This window comes from Meriones unguiculatus, chromosome 18 (genome assembly GCF_030254825.1).
Source record: "Meriones unguiculatus strain TT.TT164.6M chromosome 18, Bangor_MerUng_6.1, whole genome shotgun sequence".
Classification (NCBI taxonomy): Eukaryota; Metazoa; Chordata; class Mammalia; order Rodentia; family Muridae; genus Meriones; species Meriones unguiculatus.
This window is the reverse complement of record NC_083365.1, coordinates 43,888,808-43,909,229: the sequence shown is the minus strand read 5'-3', so window position 1 is coordinate 43,909,229 and position 20,422 is coordinate 43,888,808. Positions and strand designations below refer to the sequence as shown.

At 35.9% G+C, this 20,422-nt stretch overlaps 1 protein-coding gene across 6 annotated transcripts in view; it reads left to right on the top strand.

Moving 5' to 3' along the window:
- The window catches only part of Lrrc4c (leucine rich repeat containing 4C), a 1,367,614-nt gene that overhangs the window by 793,776 nt on the left and 553,416 nt on the right, over positions 1-20,422 (top strand). For 5 of the 6 annotated variants that reach the window (XR_009587505.1, XM_060372131.1, XM_060372126.1 and 2 more), the window contains one exon: positions 5,974-6,111. The exons of the other annotated variant lie outside the window; for it this stretch is intronic. The gene's annotated coding sequence lies outside the window, so the exon portion shown is untranslated. The remainder of the gene's footprint in view (positions 1-5,973; positions 6,112-20,422) is intronic. 6 annotated transcript variants of the gene reach the window in all.

Genomic DNA, 20,422 nt, shown 5'->3' with positions numbered 1-20,422 from the left:
CTTTGGTTGTTAAGATTTGTACTTTTGACTAAAGTTTGTGTACTGAAAGACTGTAACCTACTGATAGGTAATTTACTCTGCCAGAATGTAAGTCCTTCCCAAGTTGTCAACCACACTCCAAGAGACATGATGAAATCCTATTCCTATCCTCCTATGAGACCCACAGACAGGGTAACTTCTGGACATAGTACAAAGGTAGCCAGCACACCCTTATCTGCAGAGGTCATCAGTCTTATGCAATAAGCAGAAGATAACAGAATGACTGATTCTCAAGACTTCCATCTCCAAAGTCCCTTCTAATATTTCCTCTTTATCATAGAAACTCTGTTACTTGATGTGGTGTGTGTGTGTGTGTGTGTGTATGTGTAGAAACCATGGTTCAGTTCTAATAATGTGTGATGAGTGTTTCACATTCATATTAACCAGATAAATGTATCCTTTGAGGTATTGAGATGCATAGCAGAAATCATTGTTCCAGCTTTGGGTTAGTTTTTATCCAGTCATAAACATTTTAATATAATATTTTGATTATTTGTAAATTCATACATGCTTACTTTGTATTTTGATCATGTTTACCCACACTTCTTCCTCTAAGTTCTCTCAGATTTTCTACTTTATATTCCTTTCCACTTCATATCATTTCTGTCACTGTGCATTATGATAGTCACTATCTTTTTGAAATATTGAAATGTGTGCATGTCATTGCTTAAGTAGAATAATAAACACATATAAAATTGCAGTAGAAGGAAAATGTGTTTGTGCTCAATGTTCAGACCAGCAGAATAAGTATAACTACTCTGGCAAACGAGGCTTAGAAAGAGAACATTTGAGGCCCTCTGCAACTTACAACTTTGCCAGCTCTGCTTTCTCAAGGATGCTGGCTGGATAGCATATGTGGTTCATTCTCCTTTGTTAGTGGTCCAAGTTAAATGGATAGAGAGAATCAGATTTAAAAGCAATCCACAGAGAGTTGGAAATCCACTGTGTCTCCCTGATTTCTGCCTCCGTCTGTAAATGTGGACACTGTGCTATGAGACACAGTTATCTCTTTCTATATTAAAGTGCCACGATTTAAAAAAAAATCACTTTATTTAAGCCTCATTTCTTAAAAAAAATCTATAAATAGGGAGAATGCCTACCTCACAAGGTGACTTTAAGGATTAAAAGATAGTAATCCTGTATCTCTTCTTACACAGATCTGTTTGGTTTCCAGATTTACTTAGCAAGACTTTGAAGAGTGAGTTCTGACAACAAACGGTAGCATGGTTTGAAATTACTTGAATTCTGTATTGCGTACAGTAAATGGTTTTGAAAACGTCAAGATATATTAAAAGTGTTTAGTTCCAGGATAGCTATGGAAGACCTTTATAGGCAATTATCAGTGAGGACTTACCCTAATCTTCTTGACCTTGACGTGAGAAAGAGCCTGCTTTTACTGTGCAGCACTAGGATCTAGCATGGTGTCTGATAAGGAAATGTGCAGGAAATGCCTGTAGCTCTCAGGCCAGACCCAGAGCCCTGCTGAGTCTTGTCTTTTAAGAGCACTCCATACTATCTAGAGCAGTGGTTCTCAGCTTGAGGGTGAGGATTCTTTGGTGGGGCCATATATCAAAAACTTAATTCAATTCATTACAATTCATAACAGTAGCAAAACTGGTTATAATATAGCAACAAAATAATTTTATGGTTTGGGGACACCACAAGATAAAAAACAGTATATAAAGCCTGTCATCATTAGGAAGGTGGAGGACCACTGATCATGGAGTTTTAAATTGGTCAAAGATGATTTTCAAAACACACACACATACACACACACACACACACACACAAAAGTAACAATTGATAGAGATACAATTGATAACAATTGATAGAGATACAAAATGAGCACATGTTAGGGAATTTCTTAACTTATTAATCAGTGAAAGAGCAAGTAGTGATAACCAGTTCAAAAGAAAATCCAGAATGAAAAAGTATTTGTAGAAAACAAATATGGAAATTACTGTGAAAATGAATATAGAATATTTTTATTGTTGGCTGCCTATTTATTATTTTAAGTGTATAGGTGTTCTCTTTTCACTTGTGTCTATAAACGATAAGTATATTTGATACCTGTTGAAGTAAAAATAGTCCCTGGGACTGCCATTAGGGGTATTCATAAGCTACCACATGAGTGTTAGGAATCAAACATGAATCCCTTGAAAGAGTCTCTTTTAAAATTTCCCCTTTATTCTTCTCTCATACACTACATCTCTACAGCAGCTTCCCCTCCCTACATTCTTTCCAGTCCTTCTTCCTGTCTCCCCACTTCCCTAGATCCATCACACCTCCTTTTCCCTTCAGAAAAGAATAGGCCTTCCAGTACATCAACCCGATAGGATATAACAATATGCATTGAGGCTAGAGATAAATATTCATAACAAGGCAAGAAGGGGCAAACCAGTACGAGGAAAAGGTTACATAAGAAGGCATAAGAGTCAGAGACACCCTAGTTCCACTGTTAGGAGTCCAACCAAAATCCCAAGCTGAACAACCACAACATGTATGCAGAGGACCTTTCACGATCCCATGCAGGCTCTATGGTTGCTGTTTTACTTAGGTCTCTATGAGCCACTATGAGCATCACTCAAGGTAGATCAGTCATTGGTTGACCACTCCCACAATTAATTGATCTCTGTGAGCTGTGAGCTGTGTTCTCCTGGTTTGCTAAACCATTTTTCTCCTAGAATCAATTCTCCCTTTCTTCTCCGGGGCTTACCTAGATCCACCTAATGGTTTTCTGTGTCTCTGTTTCTGCTCCCATCAACTGCTGGAAGAAACCTCTGATGACAACTGAGCTAGGCACCAATCTATTAATACAGCAAAATATCAAGTAGAATTATTTCATTGACTTTTTTGTTGTTGTTTGTTTGTTTTGTCAGTCAGTTGGTGAACCTGACCATCCAGGCACTATAGGGCATGTGCTCATTCTCTTGGCTTGTACCTCAAGGTAGATCAGTCATTGGTTGAACACTTCCACAAGCTCTGACTCATCATTGCCTCAAACACATCTTTCAAACAGGGAAGGTTGTGGGTGGTAGGTTTTCTGGCTGGGTTGGTATCCCAGTAGCACCACTGGGAGCAATCCACAAAGCCAGAGAAGTTACATAAACATGAGAGTTCTAGAGGGCAAGCATGGATCTTCCTGGAAGGGAGATTTTGAGAGTAAACCTGGGGAGTATGGGGATGAGAACAGGAGCAATCAGATGAAGTAGAGAGGAATGGAGGAGAGAGTATGGATAGAGTTGACTGGAATAGGTGGGCTTGGAGGCGGCAATGTGGAAACCTTGTGCAGTGGAGACAACTTTCTGGATCCTATGGGGCTGATCCTAGCAAGGGCCCCTAGGAAAGGAGGATATGGAGCCTGGATTGGCCATCTTCTGTAATCAGGGTAGACAAACAGTCCTCTTAATGATTGAGCTATTTCTCCAGCACCTGATTAGCTATTTCTTTTTTATTTTATTTTTTTTTACAATTTATTCATTTTATATCCTGATTGAAGCCCCATCCCTCAATTCCTCCCAGTCCCATCCTCCCTCCCAATTCCACCCTATCTCCTTCCCCTAGTTCACTCAAACGGGGAATTCTCCTCCTTTGCCATCTGCCCATAGCTTATCAAGTCTCATCAGGACTGTCTGGTTCATCTTCTTCTGTGTCCTGGTAAGGCCACGTTGCCAACAAGAAGTGATCAAAGACTGGCAACTGAGTTCATGTTAGAGGCAGCCCCTGCTCGGTTAGCTATTTCTTAAACATGAAATGACAGAAGGGTTTTGTTATTCTGTTATAATGATCTTAAGAAATGAAGCAAGAAGCAATACAGTGATTAAAAGTCTCTTAATAAATATAGTTCATATTAGAATATTAAAATTTATAAGTATAATAATTTTAGTCAGCAGTTCTCAACCTATGGGTATCATTTCCTTTGGGGTTTGAATAACCTTTTTACAGGGGTTGCCTAAGACCATTTTGAAAACAAATGTATTTACATTATGATTCATAACAGTAGCAACTAAAATAATTTAATGGCTGAGGTCACCACAACAAGAGTAACTTTATTAAAGGTTTTTAGCATTAGAAAGGCTAAGAACCCACTGGTTTAAATAAATGAAATTTTCTGCTGAATTTATTTAGATAAGCCCTGTACATCCAAAACAGCGATAGCCAAAACAAAAACCTCAAAATGATATGGTGTATATCCTAGTTAGTTTTTTTTTTTTTCTTTCTTTCTTTTGGTTTCAGTATTTGGTTCTGTGTAGCCTTGGCTTTCTTGGATTCTCTTGTAGACCAGGCTGGCCTTGAACTCACAGAAATTAGCCTGACACTGCCTCTCCAAGTGCTGGATTACAGTTATGTGCCACTGCGCCCAACCTAATTAGCTTTAATTGTGAATTTGAATCACCTTAGATTCTGAGAGTAAAGTTTTGACTAAAATATTGCCCAGATGTTCAAATACTTTGATTGACTTGTGAGCATGTCTATAAGCAATTGACTTAATTATTAATTTATTCAAGAGTGTCCAGCTTATCAACAGATGGCACCATCATTAGGCAGCTGGTTTGGGACAGTATAAAAACATTATCTAAGCATAAGTCTATGAGAAGACAAGCTAGAGAGTAAATTCATCAATAGTATTTCAGCAAAATTCCTACCTTGAGATCCACCCCTGACTTCCTTCAATGATGGACTTTTACCTGAAGGTTAGATTAAAGATACTCTTTCCTCTGTAACATACTTTTTTGTCAGTGTTTTTATCACAGCAAGAGAAAAACAACCACAACAGTGTTGAAGAAAAAACTTTCAAAAAATTCAGTTCAGATCTAATTTGCTTTGTTTTGGTTTTGAAAGAATAATAGATGGATAGCATTCCGTCTACTAGAGTAGAAAGCTATACTTTGCGCTGAAAAGAACAGTGGGTTTTGTGACCTAGCTTGGACAAGAGAACAGTGTAAGGTAAAATTGAGGTTGACTGGTTGCCAGTATGCCCTACTTTGACAGTTTCCTGGGAAGAACTGAAAGTTAGCAAGCATTCATTACTATACTTTAGGAAACCATGTCTTTCTGGAATAGATCTTATGTCCTTCACTTCTGTGAAAATTAACTTATTTTGGAATTTTTGTGTCTTATAAACTGTTACTCTGATTATGTGATGCCTAATACGAGTGACTTCATCTTGGCTTGATCTTCTGAAGCCTTGTGTTAGGCCGATGTCCATGCTCTTTCATTAATTTTATCTAACAGGAAAAAAATGTCTATAAAGCAAAGATATATAATTTATCATGGCATAAATCTCATAGTTGTATTTTACTTAGGATTCACCATAGTCTAATGTAAAAGTGTTTTGTTTTGTTTTGTTTTATATCTTAGATCAATTTTGTGTACAAATATTTTGATGTTTTTAAGTAAAATAAGAACCCAAGCTTCTTCCCTTAATTAAATAAAAAAAGAGCCATGGATTTGGATTAATTGACATTAAACTTGAAATTCCCTCCATTTGACTGATGAGACTAATAGAGATACCTGCCCTGGAGAGTGAAGCTAATAGCTTTTTGGAAAAGGGTATTCAAAAAAAATAATACTTGGAAAAATAACCATCACAGAACCATATCCAACTTATCTCCTGTAAAAGGCTCTTCTGAATATAATCATATTTGAGTTTAAAGGCTCACCTTAATGAAATTTGATACATTTATCAATAATTTTATGTATGTCTTATCCTTTAATGATCTAGACAGAGTACTATAGATCAGTACAGACGTACAGAGGGTACAGAGCAGAACACTATGACAAACAATGTGCTTGTTTTAAAAGTTCTCTCTATGACTATCTTTTGTAAAAATAGCAGTGATCAAATAGCTCCCACTGAAGTCAAAGATGATGAAGATATAGCACTGAATAAACTGAAAGCCTGATTATGTACTTTAATTTTGCTTGATAAAGGTATTACCGAAGGAAGAAAAAATAATGTATGTATGTTGACACTATGGAGACATCCTGACACCTCTTCGGGATCTCAGTAAATTAACTGGATTCAAGCTTGGCAAACAGGAAAACTGATACATAGACAACTTGCTACAGGTATGTGAGAGCTATAATTTACACGGCTAGAATCCTTCAAAGATCCATTGATGATGGGGTGGTTAATTACTTTTCAGATAATTATAATGTTTCTTTGGTACAGCTGACAGCTTCTGTTCCCTCCCCATATGTACACATGTGGACGTTGGCATATGGCTAAAAGTCTGTCCATTTCATCTTGTTTACTTGGGCCTTCAGTCAGTTACAAATGGATGAAACAGGAAAGTACCCACCTCATAAAACTTTTACTACAGGAGATTTATGCAGAATGATAGGAGTCAAACTGTTACTCAAACAGATGTTTCCACCTGCTGCCCTGGGATTTTTAAGGGTGGTAAATGGGCCTGCCAGAATTCAAAATAAAATTAGCAACAAATGGTGATGTGCCACCTTTTTTGTTGTTTTGAAGCTGGGGCAGCATTTGGATCATTAATATGGAACAGAGTATTTGGGTAAGGCAACTGTCTTTCTTCTCCCTTTGGAAGCTTGCTTATTGGAAAACTTGATGTGACAGCATGAAGGTATTTTCTGCAGGATTATTGACAATGTTTTTCTTGCTTGAATGAACCTATAAGGAAGAATGAAAATGCAAGTGACCCAACAGAAATGGCCTTGTGTGGGCTGAGGACACGGGTTATAGCCTTCTCTCTTGCTAAATCTTGTACTATTTAGAGTCAAAGCAACCCAAGTTGTCCAGTCTGGGAAATGCAAATAGCCTGCTTGCTCAGCTGTAGTTTTCACTGTGTTTCAACAAAAGAAAAAAAATTCACATTGCTTTGACATTCAGCACCATTCATCATAAGGGAGAAGATAGTAGTTGCCATTTTAAGTGACAAATACTTACTTGAATTCCTGATGGAATTTTAAAGGGATGAGGAAAAAAAAATGTTACTTGGGAAACAGAAACCAAATGCTGTCTTCTGCCAATATTATAATGTTTGTCCCACAATAATCCTGACATAGTCATCCCAGGAGGCAATGCTTATCAATGATACCACATTCTGTAGATTAAGCTCAATTATATATATATATATATATATATATATATTTAAATCAATATTAAAGAAGATGATTTGTCTAAGAAGTCACATAAGCATACAGGTAAATAAGACTTTGTGGGTGAAAGGGGTGTTAAAAACAAAGAATCATTAGAAAGGTGACATGCTATGCTCTACAAGGAGCATGAGTAAAAAGAGAGAGAATGCTTGAAATCTGTTTTTTTTTTTTTTTATTTCTTTCCTTTTCTCCCTTAAGTGGCATAATGAGAATAGGTATTATCCTGGCAACACTCAAGGACTGAAACTGAAACAATACGAAAACCGGAAGAAGAAAAAGGAGTTTTAGTAGACATACATTTTTATCATCCTTCCTTACAACAGAGTTTGTTGTCTTCTTTTTAGATGTAACATTTTCTTCAAGAACTTGGGTTCAGCAGTGGATTTATACATTTCCTACTTTGCTTTCTGCTGATTATCTTTTTTAGCCTGGTCTATTTTGATAATTTTGCCTTGAGTGTGGCACTCTATGTTCCTTTCTCTACAATCCTCTTCGTGCTCCACACTTAAAATAACTGTGTGATTCTTTCAGGTTATTTTCATTGTATACAGAATATTGCACACTAAATATTTTAGTGGACTTGTCCAAGATCTGTTAAGCAAATACTGGAAAATTTGAAATGAAAAAACTGCATCCCCAAGAATGATTTAATTAATAAATGTAGGATCACCTAGCCTGGCTGCAAGAACAAGATCCAGAGTGTTGAGTTACTGGAATTTAATATATTAAAGGAGAAATTTGCATGGATGCTATAAGGTGTCCTCGCTGGTATCAGCCCAGAAATGCAGAGTAATGTTGAAGCTCACAAGAAAACTGCGTAGATCATGTTTTGGACACATTGACAAGGAGGCAGTATTATCTCATTGTGGATATTTACTGTGTTATGCGCTCATCCTTTACCTATTTTCAAATAGGATTGTTTGGCTTTTAAACTTTCATTTTGTAATCATTTTTTCATTAAAATTTCTGTATCAGTCAATATCAATCTTGACTGACAAATGTTTTCTACAATCTGCTGATTGTCTTAACATAATAAGCCATTATATGATATTTTCATTTTAGTGATACCTGTTTTATCAGATTTTTTTCCATCATGACTCAAACTGTTACTGTGCTTATATACTCTTAAATTTCAAAGAAAAATTTCTTCTATGCATTTTCCAAAATATTTTATAATTGATATAATATAAGCAAATAAATGTGTTCTACTGAGTTAATTTTGAAACCAAAGGTATTTTCTTTATGACCTTAATGTCTTTTGTTTCTTTGGGAATAGACATCGATTGTCTTTCTGTATTGCATTACATTTTTTGATGCTCCTGATAGTTGTAACAGTGTCTTTCGTTACCCATTTGTCCACCACTGACACACTGAGGAGGGAGACATAAGGGTCTTTATTGCTAGGTGGTACTGAGTCTTTGGGAGATATGTTTCTTTATTCATTTATTTTTAAAATAGATTTCTTTCATGCAATCTTTTTGTTATTGTTATTGCTTTTTGTTGTTGTTTCTTTAAGACAGGGTTTCTCTCTGTAGCCTTGGCTGTCCTGGACTTGTTTGTTTTATTGTTCTTTTTTTCTTTTTCTTTCATTTGCTTATTTTTTTTTACAATTTATTCATTATTTATCCCAACTGAAGCCCACTCCCTCAACTCCTCCCAGTCCTAATCTCCTGCCTCTTCCCCCTATCTCCTTCCTCCAGTCCGCTGAAAAGGGGACAAAGCTAAAAATCCTGAACCCAGAGACAACCAAGAACTATGCATGGAGAAGATCTAGACCCCCTCTCGGATGTAGCTGATAGACAGCTCAGTCATGGTGTGCATCATCAGTAAGGGCAGCAGGGTCTGCCTCTGTCATGAACTTGATGGACTGCTCTTTGATCACATACCCCTGTTGATTCAGCCTTGCCCGGCCACAGAGGAAAAGGATCCAGACAGTCCTGATGAGACTTAGGGGCAGATGGCTAGAGTTGAACTAGCTTTGTAGAACAGACTGGCCTCAAATAAGAGATCCACCTGCCTTTGCCTTAGAAAGTGCTGGGATTACAGTAACGCACCACCACCACGCCTGGCTCATCCAATATATTCTCATCAAGGTTTCTCCTCTCTCAGTTCCTTCCAGATCTTCCCCAGCTCCCCACCCACCCAACTATATCCTTTCTTTTTTTTTATAAGACAAACAAGAAACAAAACAAAACAAAGCAACAACATTAAAAAACAAAATTTGCAAAATAGAATAAAACAAATACAGGCTTTTTCTTCTCTTTGTTTCTTTTTGTTTGATTTTGTTTTGTTTTGTTTTGTTTTTATTGTTGTTGTCGATTGTTTTAACTAATTTCTGTGTATTTTTTAATTATATTTTGGAGATGTGTCATCTTCATGGATGCTGCAAAGGGTGGTGCATACTTTACCCTTTATCTGCTTAAAACAGATGAAAGTCATAGCCCTATATGGTCTTCTTTGATGTCACTCTTGGGAATTTGAAACACCTTGCTATATGTAACCTGCTGGAGATTGAAATCTCTAGTTTCCAGTACAGATCTGCTGTACTAAAGACAATGCAGCCACTCCTGATGAGACCTAACAGACTAGGATCAGAAGGAAGTAAAAGAAACCCTCCCCTACCAGTAGACTTGGGGAAAAGAGTGTGTGGAGAAGTGGGAGAAAAGAAGGGATTGTGGGGGGAAGGAACTAGAGGGGGGATACAAAGTAAATAAAGTATAATTAAAAATAAAAAAGAATGAAAGAATTGGAAAGAAAAAAAAAAGAGTTGGGTTAAGATCTTTTTTGTTGTTGTTTTATTTTGTTTTTCAAGATAGGGTTTCTCTGGAACCCTGGCTGTCCTGGATAAGACCACTTTTGTTGTTGTTTCTTATGTTTAATTTGATGGAAAAATACTTGAAATTTTTCTGTCTCCATTTTTTAATTTAGTTTTTATATTACTTACATTTTATTCACTTTGTATTCCAACTGTAGTCCCCTTCTTCATTCCCTCCCAATCCCACCCTCTCTCCCTCATCTCCTCCCAAACCCCTCTCCAAGTCCACTGATAGGGGAGGTCTTCCTCCCCTTCCATCTGATCCTAGCTTATCAGGTCTCATCAAGACTGGCTGCATTTTCCTTCTCTGTGGCCTGGCAAGGCTGGTCTCCCCTCAGAGGGAGGTGTAAAAACACATTTATTTGTTTGGTTTCTTCATTTCTTTGTATAAGCATGCATCCTATGCCATGTATGTTAGTGCAGGGGGAGGAGGAGTCCAGAATGGAAATAGGTTCTCTCTTCTATCATATGATTACAAAGGATTTTGCTTTTTTGCTCCCAAGCTTTGCTGTATTTTCTAACTGTTTTCTTATTGAGCCATCTTGACAGCTTAGATTTTCTCTTTTTTAATACTCTTCCCTTTCCCTGTCATTTGTCTAATAAGAATTTTTTAAAGGCTCTCTGTCTTTTGTTTGTCTCTCTCTCTCTCTCTCTCTCTCTCTCTCTCTCTCTCTCTCTTTCTCTCGTCTGTGTGTGTGTGTGTGTGTGTGTGTGTGTGTTTTAGCTGTAAACATCTCAGGCTTACTATGTGTCAGAGACAGGCCTTGGATTATGATCCTCTTGCTTCCACCTCCTAATTGCTGGAATTACATACTTAATATACATATACTATATATACATATATGCATATATAATCATTATATACAAATAGTTTTTAGTTTCAAATGGGCCCATCTCGTCCTAAACTGTCACTAAATTCCTGTTACCGTAGCCCCTTGTTGTATCATGTGTTTGGAATTGTAGTTGTAGGTCAGGAATGGATCCTAGTATCTGTCCCATACAAACCAAAATAAAGCATCTACAGAAAAGAATTTTAGAAGACCATTGGGCTGGCAAGATTATTTATCACGATTGTTTATGGAGACAGTAATTAATTGTACCATTAAACATAGTTCAAAGAAGAATTCTGAATTTATTAACTTATAATAAAGCCCTTCATGTTGGGGAATCACATAAATAATGGCTATAGCGTTACCTAAAGCAAGAGCTTGATCTTGTAATATAAAAAGCTCTTGACACGTGAATCAGGGCAAATGTTCTCCAGTGCTACACTCTTTGCTAGGGAATGGCAGTGGCTTGGGCAAACCAGCAAGAGCCTTGATGGAAAGCAGCATGAATCCAGTTCTTGGAACTCTAGTGACACAAAAGGCAAGCCTCTGTCAGTCACTAGGAAAACCTGACAACAGCAGAGGCAAAAGGAGTGCTGTGCTTGCCAATTTCTTTGACCTGTGTTATGAACCCTGAGGAAATTCTCCATACATTGCATAAATCAGGTCACACTAAGCAAATTTTCAAAATAATGAATATTCTTAGTACTAATAAAAGAATAAAGAAATTCTGGTTGTTCCTGGATTTCATTATGAAAGGCTTGCTTTTTAGAAGAAATGTGTTCCTTCATTAATCTCAGGCTGCCAAATAAAGAAAAAGAAGGTGGTGTTAAGGTAGATGATATATACATTATGTTTATAACAACTCTACATTCATGAACAGTTTTTTAGCATATTCTAAAATTATAAGCATATTCTACTGCTAATATTCAGGGAGTACTTACAAGTGACATGCCTTGTTTTATGGAAATTGTTTTTAACAGGTTTTCTGAATAAAAGATTAGGTGGAGAACAGAAAACTTAAAGCATTTTAGAGTCTAATGAAAATATTTTATCTGACATTTAAACTGTAGTTGTCACAATTTTTCATAATCACAGGGGCAGATACTAGTTGAGATATATAGTAATGAGTATCAACAGAAAATTATCCATTTCATTTGTAAATTTTAGGGTTTTATGGATTATCAGGTTAAAATGCCCATCGGTTATATTTATAGTAAATTTATTATTGTATTTAAAACCAAAGGATATTTAAAAGGCACATTATGGTATTACTATAAGATGAAATGGTATTCATGATCCAAAGGAAAAATACAGAAAGCATTTTATTAGAAAAAGAAATTGCTATATGTTAAAAAGATATTTGAAATATTGTATTAGACATAGAGAGGTTGCATTTTGTCTTTATTTCTTTATTTATTTTACAACTTTTTCATTCTGAATAATAACAAAGCAATATATTTTTCACAGTGCAGAACAAGCCAGTACAGGAGTGTAGACCTTAAACAAATTCATAGGGATGTTGCAAATCATTCACAAAGTACTTAGTTAGACCTCAAAGGTAAACATAGAATATGTTTTAAAATGAATCAAAAAATAGATATAAGGACAGATACTTTGATCAGCTTCATTTTGGTTGTGGGTGGGAGTTTCACAATAATGTAATTTTTGAAGAGTGCATATTCATAGTGCTTAGCTTAGGTCTGAGAGGTCAGAGAGAGACAACTCTGAGATATATCAGAAAAAAAATTGCATCTCCCAGCCACAGTCCAGCTTATCTGATCTTCTTTGGAATTCACTAGTATATTCAAAACACCTTTTAAAATAAAAATCAGTTTGTAGGGTGGAGGTTTCCATCTCACATATCCCTGCTAGCTGAAACACTTCAGTGACAGCACATCATTTCTTTCTCTCGACAGTTTTTTCCAGAAACAAGCTTACTGAATACCATGAAAATTTCTAATGCTTAATTTCCCATATTTTAGGTCTTTTAAACCTCACTCTCATGTTGCAAGCATAATGAAATATATCTGCAGTAAAGCAAAACATTTCACAGCACACATTTACTGCTCAAGAAGCCAAACCACAAAGCACAAATTTCAAGGCCGTAAACCTATTTGGAACAATCATGCAATTCGATAGAACGGTATGCATCTACAATGGAAAAGCAACTCCGAAAGTGAGTGCTGCACAAAGAGGTGCTGCAACCAAAAAATGATGGGGTGAATGAATGTTTAGATCGCTCACTTCAAAATGGAAGGGTAGAATCATTCGGTGTCCTATAAAAACAGAAAGCTAAGTAAATAAACACATCTCTCCTTTGTGCTGTGTAGCTCATTGTGTAATATAAATACATTTGCTGTGACCATTTCAACCACCATCATGATATCACTGAATACAGAACTTGAAAAGGGTAGCTGGCTTATGTCATTGGTTGGTACAAGTTGCCCCTACTCCCTTCCTGGTAAAACCTCAGGCTTGCTTTCCTATGACCCTACTATAGAAATCCATGCCATTTTTCTATTGGCTGATTAGCTGAATTTACTTAGATAGAAACTACAGATGAGGCCCCACAACAGTAATAATAAAGCATGTTACTTTTGCAACTAAACCTACAGGTAGCAAAGTTGTAAGGCTATTGTCCTAGGAGTTAGCATGATTTGGGTAGGAAATAAAACACCAGAAAAGTCCTGGAGTCTTTTCTTGAAACTGAAAAACAGAATTTTTTTTTTTAGGAAATGCTACCCTGCTTCTAGGCTTGGGAACAATTAAGCACGCCTTGAGGAATCCTAATCCTTAGCCACTGTAAGCTCAAAAACTGAATAAGGAGACCAAAGGCAAATAACTTTTCTTTTGCAACATGGTATGTTAAGTCTTAGAATTTTTCAAATCTTCCTATTCCCACATGATGCTGAATTGTTTCTGAAGTGAAGAGATTTATGGCATAGAACAGGCAAGTAAACTATTAAGGATAATCTAACTACGATTGAAATAACCTTAATTATATATTCTATAACTGAGACGTCAAGGTGGATTTCTTTGTGTGAATAGTTTTTGAAATATATTTATTCAGATATCTTCATTCCTTGTAATGTTAGTAGTAATGCCTCCATTTAATGAATATTTTAAAAAGCTGTTGAAAATATTCTGATGACAATTTGAATTAACTTTTATTTTCTCTTTGTTATGCTCTAGCCATTCAAAACTCGACATTTAATTAATAGATTCTAAATTATTTTTATTTTATAAATTAGGTATATGAAGTAGACCACTCATTATGATCTCTGGTTCATTACTTAGCACTAGTTGATTAATTCCACTCAAATGTTTGTTGAGCATCCACTATAATCAGTAGCTTTTGGTTTTAGAGAGAGTCACAGGGACCAAAATAAACACCATCCCTCTCACCCCCAAATCTTAGGAGGTAATGGTAATGAGTAAACAATACAATGTATAAATATATTATGAAAGACACTGGTGCATAGTACCGTAGAATATTAGACACGGAAGAAACAGGAAGTTTGACTATAGAGTACCCAAGCATCTCTAAGAGAGTACAATTGAGAAAGTCTTCAGATGACGGGGACACTGATGCATGGAGCTATACTATAGAGTATCACCTTCAGCAAAAGCATAGAACCTTGAAGTGATGCTCTAATGTATGCATTTGAAGAATAAGGTCCAGAAGCAGGGTATCTGAGCTATGGTGTTTTGACCCTATATGTTCAGTATACATTGAGGGAGGTAAGAGTAGGAAAAGAGATTAGCATCTATTCAGCAATCCATGTGTAAGATGATAATCTCTTGGGTTATAGTGGTAGAACTCTATTTGGTTGGATTTTTATGAAGTTTCGTGTGATATAATTTATGGGATAACTATAAGTAACATACTAGGGAGAATACGATAATAGTAATACTTCTGCTCTGATACAATGCAAATATTGAATTTAATCAAATGAAGAACACTAAGGTAAGAAGAGCATTGAAAGATAAGGTGCTTGTAGCTATGGACTTGTATTATTTAAATTTGAATAAGACCAGCCAGGTCTCATAATTTCAGTTTTAGTAGCGATAACTAATGAGTCAAGACTTAGATACAGCAACTGATATCTATACTTTCTTGGATTTGTGGCTATAAAGATTGTTTTATGGGTAAAGAATCTGGTATGCAAGCGTGAGGATCAGATTTTTTAATCCAAGGAACCACCTAAAGCAAGATGTGTACATGTGAGTTACAATCTTTCGTAGAGTGAAAAGCAAGGAAGATACAGATTTTTTTCAGTAGCTCCTCAGCTAGTCTGACTAAAAAATAGAGACCAGGATACAAAGAAGGAGGCAGGCAGACAAGGCAACACCCAAGAATGTTGCCTTTGTACTTATTTTTGTATTAGATGCTGCCATTAACTCTCTTATAAGTAGAAGAGTTAGGTTTTTTTTTTTCTTAATTATTTTAATGAATCAGTAAAGGCCTTTACATAATTGCGGAAACTAAGTTCCTTGGATGAATGAAGAGAAAGAACAATGATTCTATGATAACTGTCCTAGAGAAGAGACAACTGCTAAACATCTATATAGCTGTTTAGAACAGAAATCACAGAATGTCAGAGCCTCAAAATTTATTGAGGATGAACGTTAGTCAAGTGTTGCTCTGAGGGGCCAAGTTCTGTAATCAGGTCCAGTGTTAGAGGTAATGGTGCCCTGTTACAGACATTTGTTAAGTGAAGATGACCATGTCTCTTGTGTGTAGTCTGTCAGTGAAGTCTGTGACATGTCACACTAACAGGAAAACAGTAAGCAGACATGTGAAATGTGCTCAAGATTCCCAGAAACAACTACGGCAATTTCATGAACAGAATTAGAAGTGCGAACTATCTGAGGAGCAACTTAAACACCTTTACTACTATCTATCTATATAGCAAGACATTATACTCTATTTTGGAAGATATACAGTTAGTATCTGCTAATTGAAGTAAATAAAAGACTCCTAAGTTCTGGCTGAGTTAATAACTGTACTACTTACTCATTAATGAGCCTCTTTTTCCACTCTCTGATGAGCATCATATAAGTCTGCCTATTTGAACACTCTTGGGACTTTATGAACATACTGTAAATGAAATATCAATATCCATTTCTATCTTGAATTTGTTCCTTGTATACCCTTTTATGCCTTTTGTATGTCATACCTTTTGTATGTCATAGAAGCTTAGGCAATTTTTTTTGTTCTTTTCTGAGATGTCATTACCAATGGATTTGTACCAATGAGTGATTCATGTTATAGAAGCTTGCTTACTTCTTATACTCTCTTCAATTTTTATTCTTTTTAGAAATAATTCTCTCATTTCTATCTCTCTCACTCAAAATCCACACACTATTGGCTGAGTGTCCTGCCCTTTCCAATGCTGTCTATTGCATCTGTTTCATGTACTATTTTCCCCAGTTGGAAGAACTGGGCTAGCAGCTGTCCACTGAAAACAGATGTCTAATGGGAAAGCACCTATTCCACCCTGGTAACAATTGCAGTCAGAAATTACTCCCTGTGGTTCACTCTGAGAAACAGACCAGCACAGAGAGAGCTTACTCACACATCATGTCTATGTTTTACTTACATTATCCCTTCTTAATTACCTTTTCAAGTGTGTGCTTATAGAATTCAACATCCTCCCGGAACACTAGGTAAGCAGATCTTCCCTTTCTGAACATGAGACTGGTGTATCACTGTGCTGTAACATACAACATTATGTAACATTGTGTGTGCCTGTGATTATGTTCTTCTCCTCCCACTTGATGCAGAGATCCTACCAGGAAGCTTGAATGGCAAACATCACTCAGCTCTCCAAAGCTGAGTAATCCCTACAGTAGCTGAAAAATTTAATGAGGGCTGTGGAGTAGGAGAAGAGAGCATATCAAGAAAGGCTTAAGAAAAAATATCTTTGTAGTTGGTTAGCTTTAATCATAATTGAGATTTAAATTCATGTTATTAATACATATCTATTTAAGAAACTACTGCTCCAGGTTGAGAAATATTTCATAGATGACCAGATTGAAACTAGAAGGAGAGAAAACTGCCCTTTAATGCTGGTGAAGAATCATTATTATTATTATTAAAGTTTTCTGAGTCTGGAGTATTAAAATAGTTTTAAACGACTAAATTATTCAATAAGGAGATGTTTGTGAGCAAAATATATAAATCCTTCAAAACTTTGTCAACAGTTTGAGACCATATCATATAATTAATGCAATATCCCCAGATATTTTCTAATTTTCAAGAATGGATTACATTATTTAAAAAAATATATGTATGGAACTTGGGTTTGAATCTGGTGACAGAATCCAGGTTTGGGCTATTCATATCCATAAAAAGAAAACTATATTTATAAGAAAATCTGAGAAGAGATGCTGCTGGCCCTTGTATGTGTCACATTTTATTGCTTCTGTGAGACACCGGCTCTAAAATCCATAGATGATTCAGATGATGTCTCTTAAACAATTTAAGAAAGCAGTATGCCTAATTGTAAGCAACTTTACAAGTAAGATTGTAAACAACTTTAATACATATGCGAATAAAATATTCACTGTGCGTCTATGTACGTATTATTGTTTACCTAAAATACCTTCACTGATCAGACACTACACAGCACAGCCCACTAGGGTGGGGGAAAAGTATTTGCCAAGCATCACATGGTGTTCTGCATGTGATAAGTTTAAAGACATATAAAGTGAAACATGAGATTTTCGCCAGAGGTTTCTGAGTCCTAGAACAGAAATCTCCGATCCTGCTTTTTTTTTTTTTTTTTTTTTTAGATTTTTTTTGCATCATCTTCATTTTGAATGTGCTCTCCATAACATTTAAACCTAAATTTAAACTGTTTCTGTTTGCATGAATATAATATATATTATATATACTAATGTATTATTGTGTCAACCATGTTCCAGAAATAAATGGTAAATTAGAATTGAGCAATTCGTAAGTTTTACATTGCATACTGACCTAAGGAGCAGGGTGAAATCTTGTGGTGTCCTACCAGATCTTGCTCCCCCATATCATCTCTTCAGCAAGTGTATCCGTCCTGTATATGTTACATGCCTTTTAGTAGCAATCAGATCAACTGTTAAAGTATTTGATTCCTTGAGCTCAAGTAACCCTTCTTTTATTTAGTGACTGTCCAAATCACAGAAGTAATGTTTAAAACTTAGATAGACTAGAAACAAGGATTAAAGTTTGTAATTGAGAGGGAAAAAAAAAAAAAAAAAAAAACACAAAACCAAAAATAAACAGAGATCAGTACTCACAAAAAATGTATTATTCCAAATCACCATTGAGACTCTTAACTTATTAAACTCTTAATATGCCTAATTTATATGCTCAATTTTATCCTGGTTATTTAAGGGCAGCAACAATATTGTTATATTTTTCATAATTCACGATTTCACATAGTGACTGGATTTCTTACGATGTAACCCGCAGAGATAAAGAGGAATACTGCTGTATTCCACAAGTGCTACTATGAAGAAGTCAACAGAAAAAAAGTACCATTCCTTCATGAAAAGCATAGAGAAAGGGGGCTGGTGAGCTGACTCAGCTGGCAAAGGTGCCTGCTGCCAAGCCTGATGAGGGAGTGCAGTCCATAGCACTCACAGGAAGGAAAAAACAAAACAAAACAAACAAACAAACAAAAAAACCCAGCTCTCAAAGGTTGTTCTTACATCTCCATACATATGTGTCACATTCATATGCACAAACAAATAGATAAATCAAATGTAAAATGTTTTTAAAAGTAAAAGTATCAGGGAATAGCTGTATAAATATATTTTATTCTTGAACTCAGAAGTGATTCACTGGATGCCGTTGATGATTCCAAATCACATACTGACTTCTAAATGAATTTATATGTATGTTTCTATTGCTTCCATACAGGAAATAACACTCAGGTCCTGATATATCATACATGCCAGAGAAATGCTCTAGAACCTACATGCATTCCCAGCCCTGTTCATGCAATTTTAATATATTTTTTATTCAACAGTTTCTATAGCCCTGAAGAACACATAAAAATTTTTACCCATATAAATATGGGTTATATTTATCAAAACATAAATACATCAAATTAACCAACTCAGTGGCATTAGTCTGTAGAAGCAGGACAGAAATTAATACTTAACATTCAGAAAAATATTTTTTTTTGTTTTGTGATTTATTAAATAGTAAATTTGGCCAAATCACATAGTTTCTATGACCTTATGCTTTTCTTTGTTGAAATTATGATAGCAGTATCAACCTCAAATAGATTCCGTTACATTAAATCAAACAAAATTTGCTTAGAGGCTTGCATTAAATACAAGTTACAAGTTTTAATATTTCTTACTATGTCTGAGAAGTTGATATAGGCCCCTAAGTCTCAAAGTTACATTTGGAGAGAAATACATTGCATGTGCAGGGCATGATTAGTAAGCAGTAGAGAACAAAAGCAATTAAGTAACACCATGCTAAGGAAATTACTTCCTATTTTGAGTAATGCACAGAGAATGTCATTCCAAGGGACTTTTGGTAACTGGACCTTTGCTGTCTTAACATAGTACTCAAATCGCCTGTCGTATATTTGACAAGCAGTGAGTGAGAAGAAGAGAAGAAAGCCAAAGATGTTCTGAACCCTCTCTTATGAATACAGCAGTGTTATTGGAGGGAGAAAAATAGTCAAACTGCTCAGAAAAAAAAAAGTAATTTATTTTCCCATTTCGCAACCATATGATGTCCCAGTGAGCTATCACGTGTTAAGGACACTATTGTGGCACCTTGGATTATTGTCAACTGACTTCTGACCTCAGCCATTCCACCATTTACTAGGGAGCAGTGCCTGCCTCCCTGACAGCAGAAGAGAATCTGTGCCTTGACATATTCAACATAATCCTACTGCAATTTAATTTTGTGCATGTCAGCCATACTTTGTCACACATTTAAAGCATATAGATCCATCTTCATTTTAAACTTAGATAAGAGTCCAGAAAAGGGCATCAGATAAGGGTGAGATATTTCAGCTTCTTTCAGAGAGGAAGCCAAAAGCTGCTTTCTCGCCATTGTGGGAGATTCACGTCAAACATTTAGAAAATGGATTAAGGAAGTCAGAAAATTCTCCTGTTATTCTTCACAGTATGTACAGGCAGTTCATTTTTCTCCTTTCCAAAGGACTACATTTAACATTTTATGTCATCATTATTTTGCAATGAAGAATTATTCACAGAAATAGAATTTCTTTTAAAATTTCCATGTCTCAGAATGCACAGAAACTCTGGCTCCAAGAGAAAGGAGTGTGTTCAAAAGTGGACTATGACTCTTGAAAGTTATTCTTCCTATCATGAAAGTCTTCAAGACTACTACAAAGTGAAATGGCTTGGGAGTGGGGGACACAGGTAGGAACAGTAACATCACTCTGGCCGTTGTAGCCAGAATTAAGTCCAGAGTTCGTGAAGCAAGCAACTGTACTGCATTTGGCTGTGTTTCAGCGAGTGCGATGGAAGGTCTGCTAAGTTAGCCGTGACTCTGTAGTGAGAATCTCAGCTTAAACATAATCTATTTGCCTGACCTTGGATAACATATTTAATCTCTTTAATGTTCAGT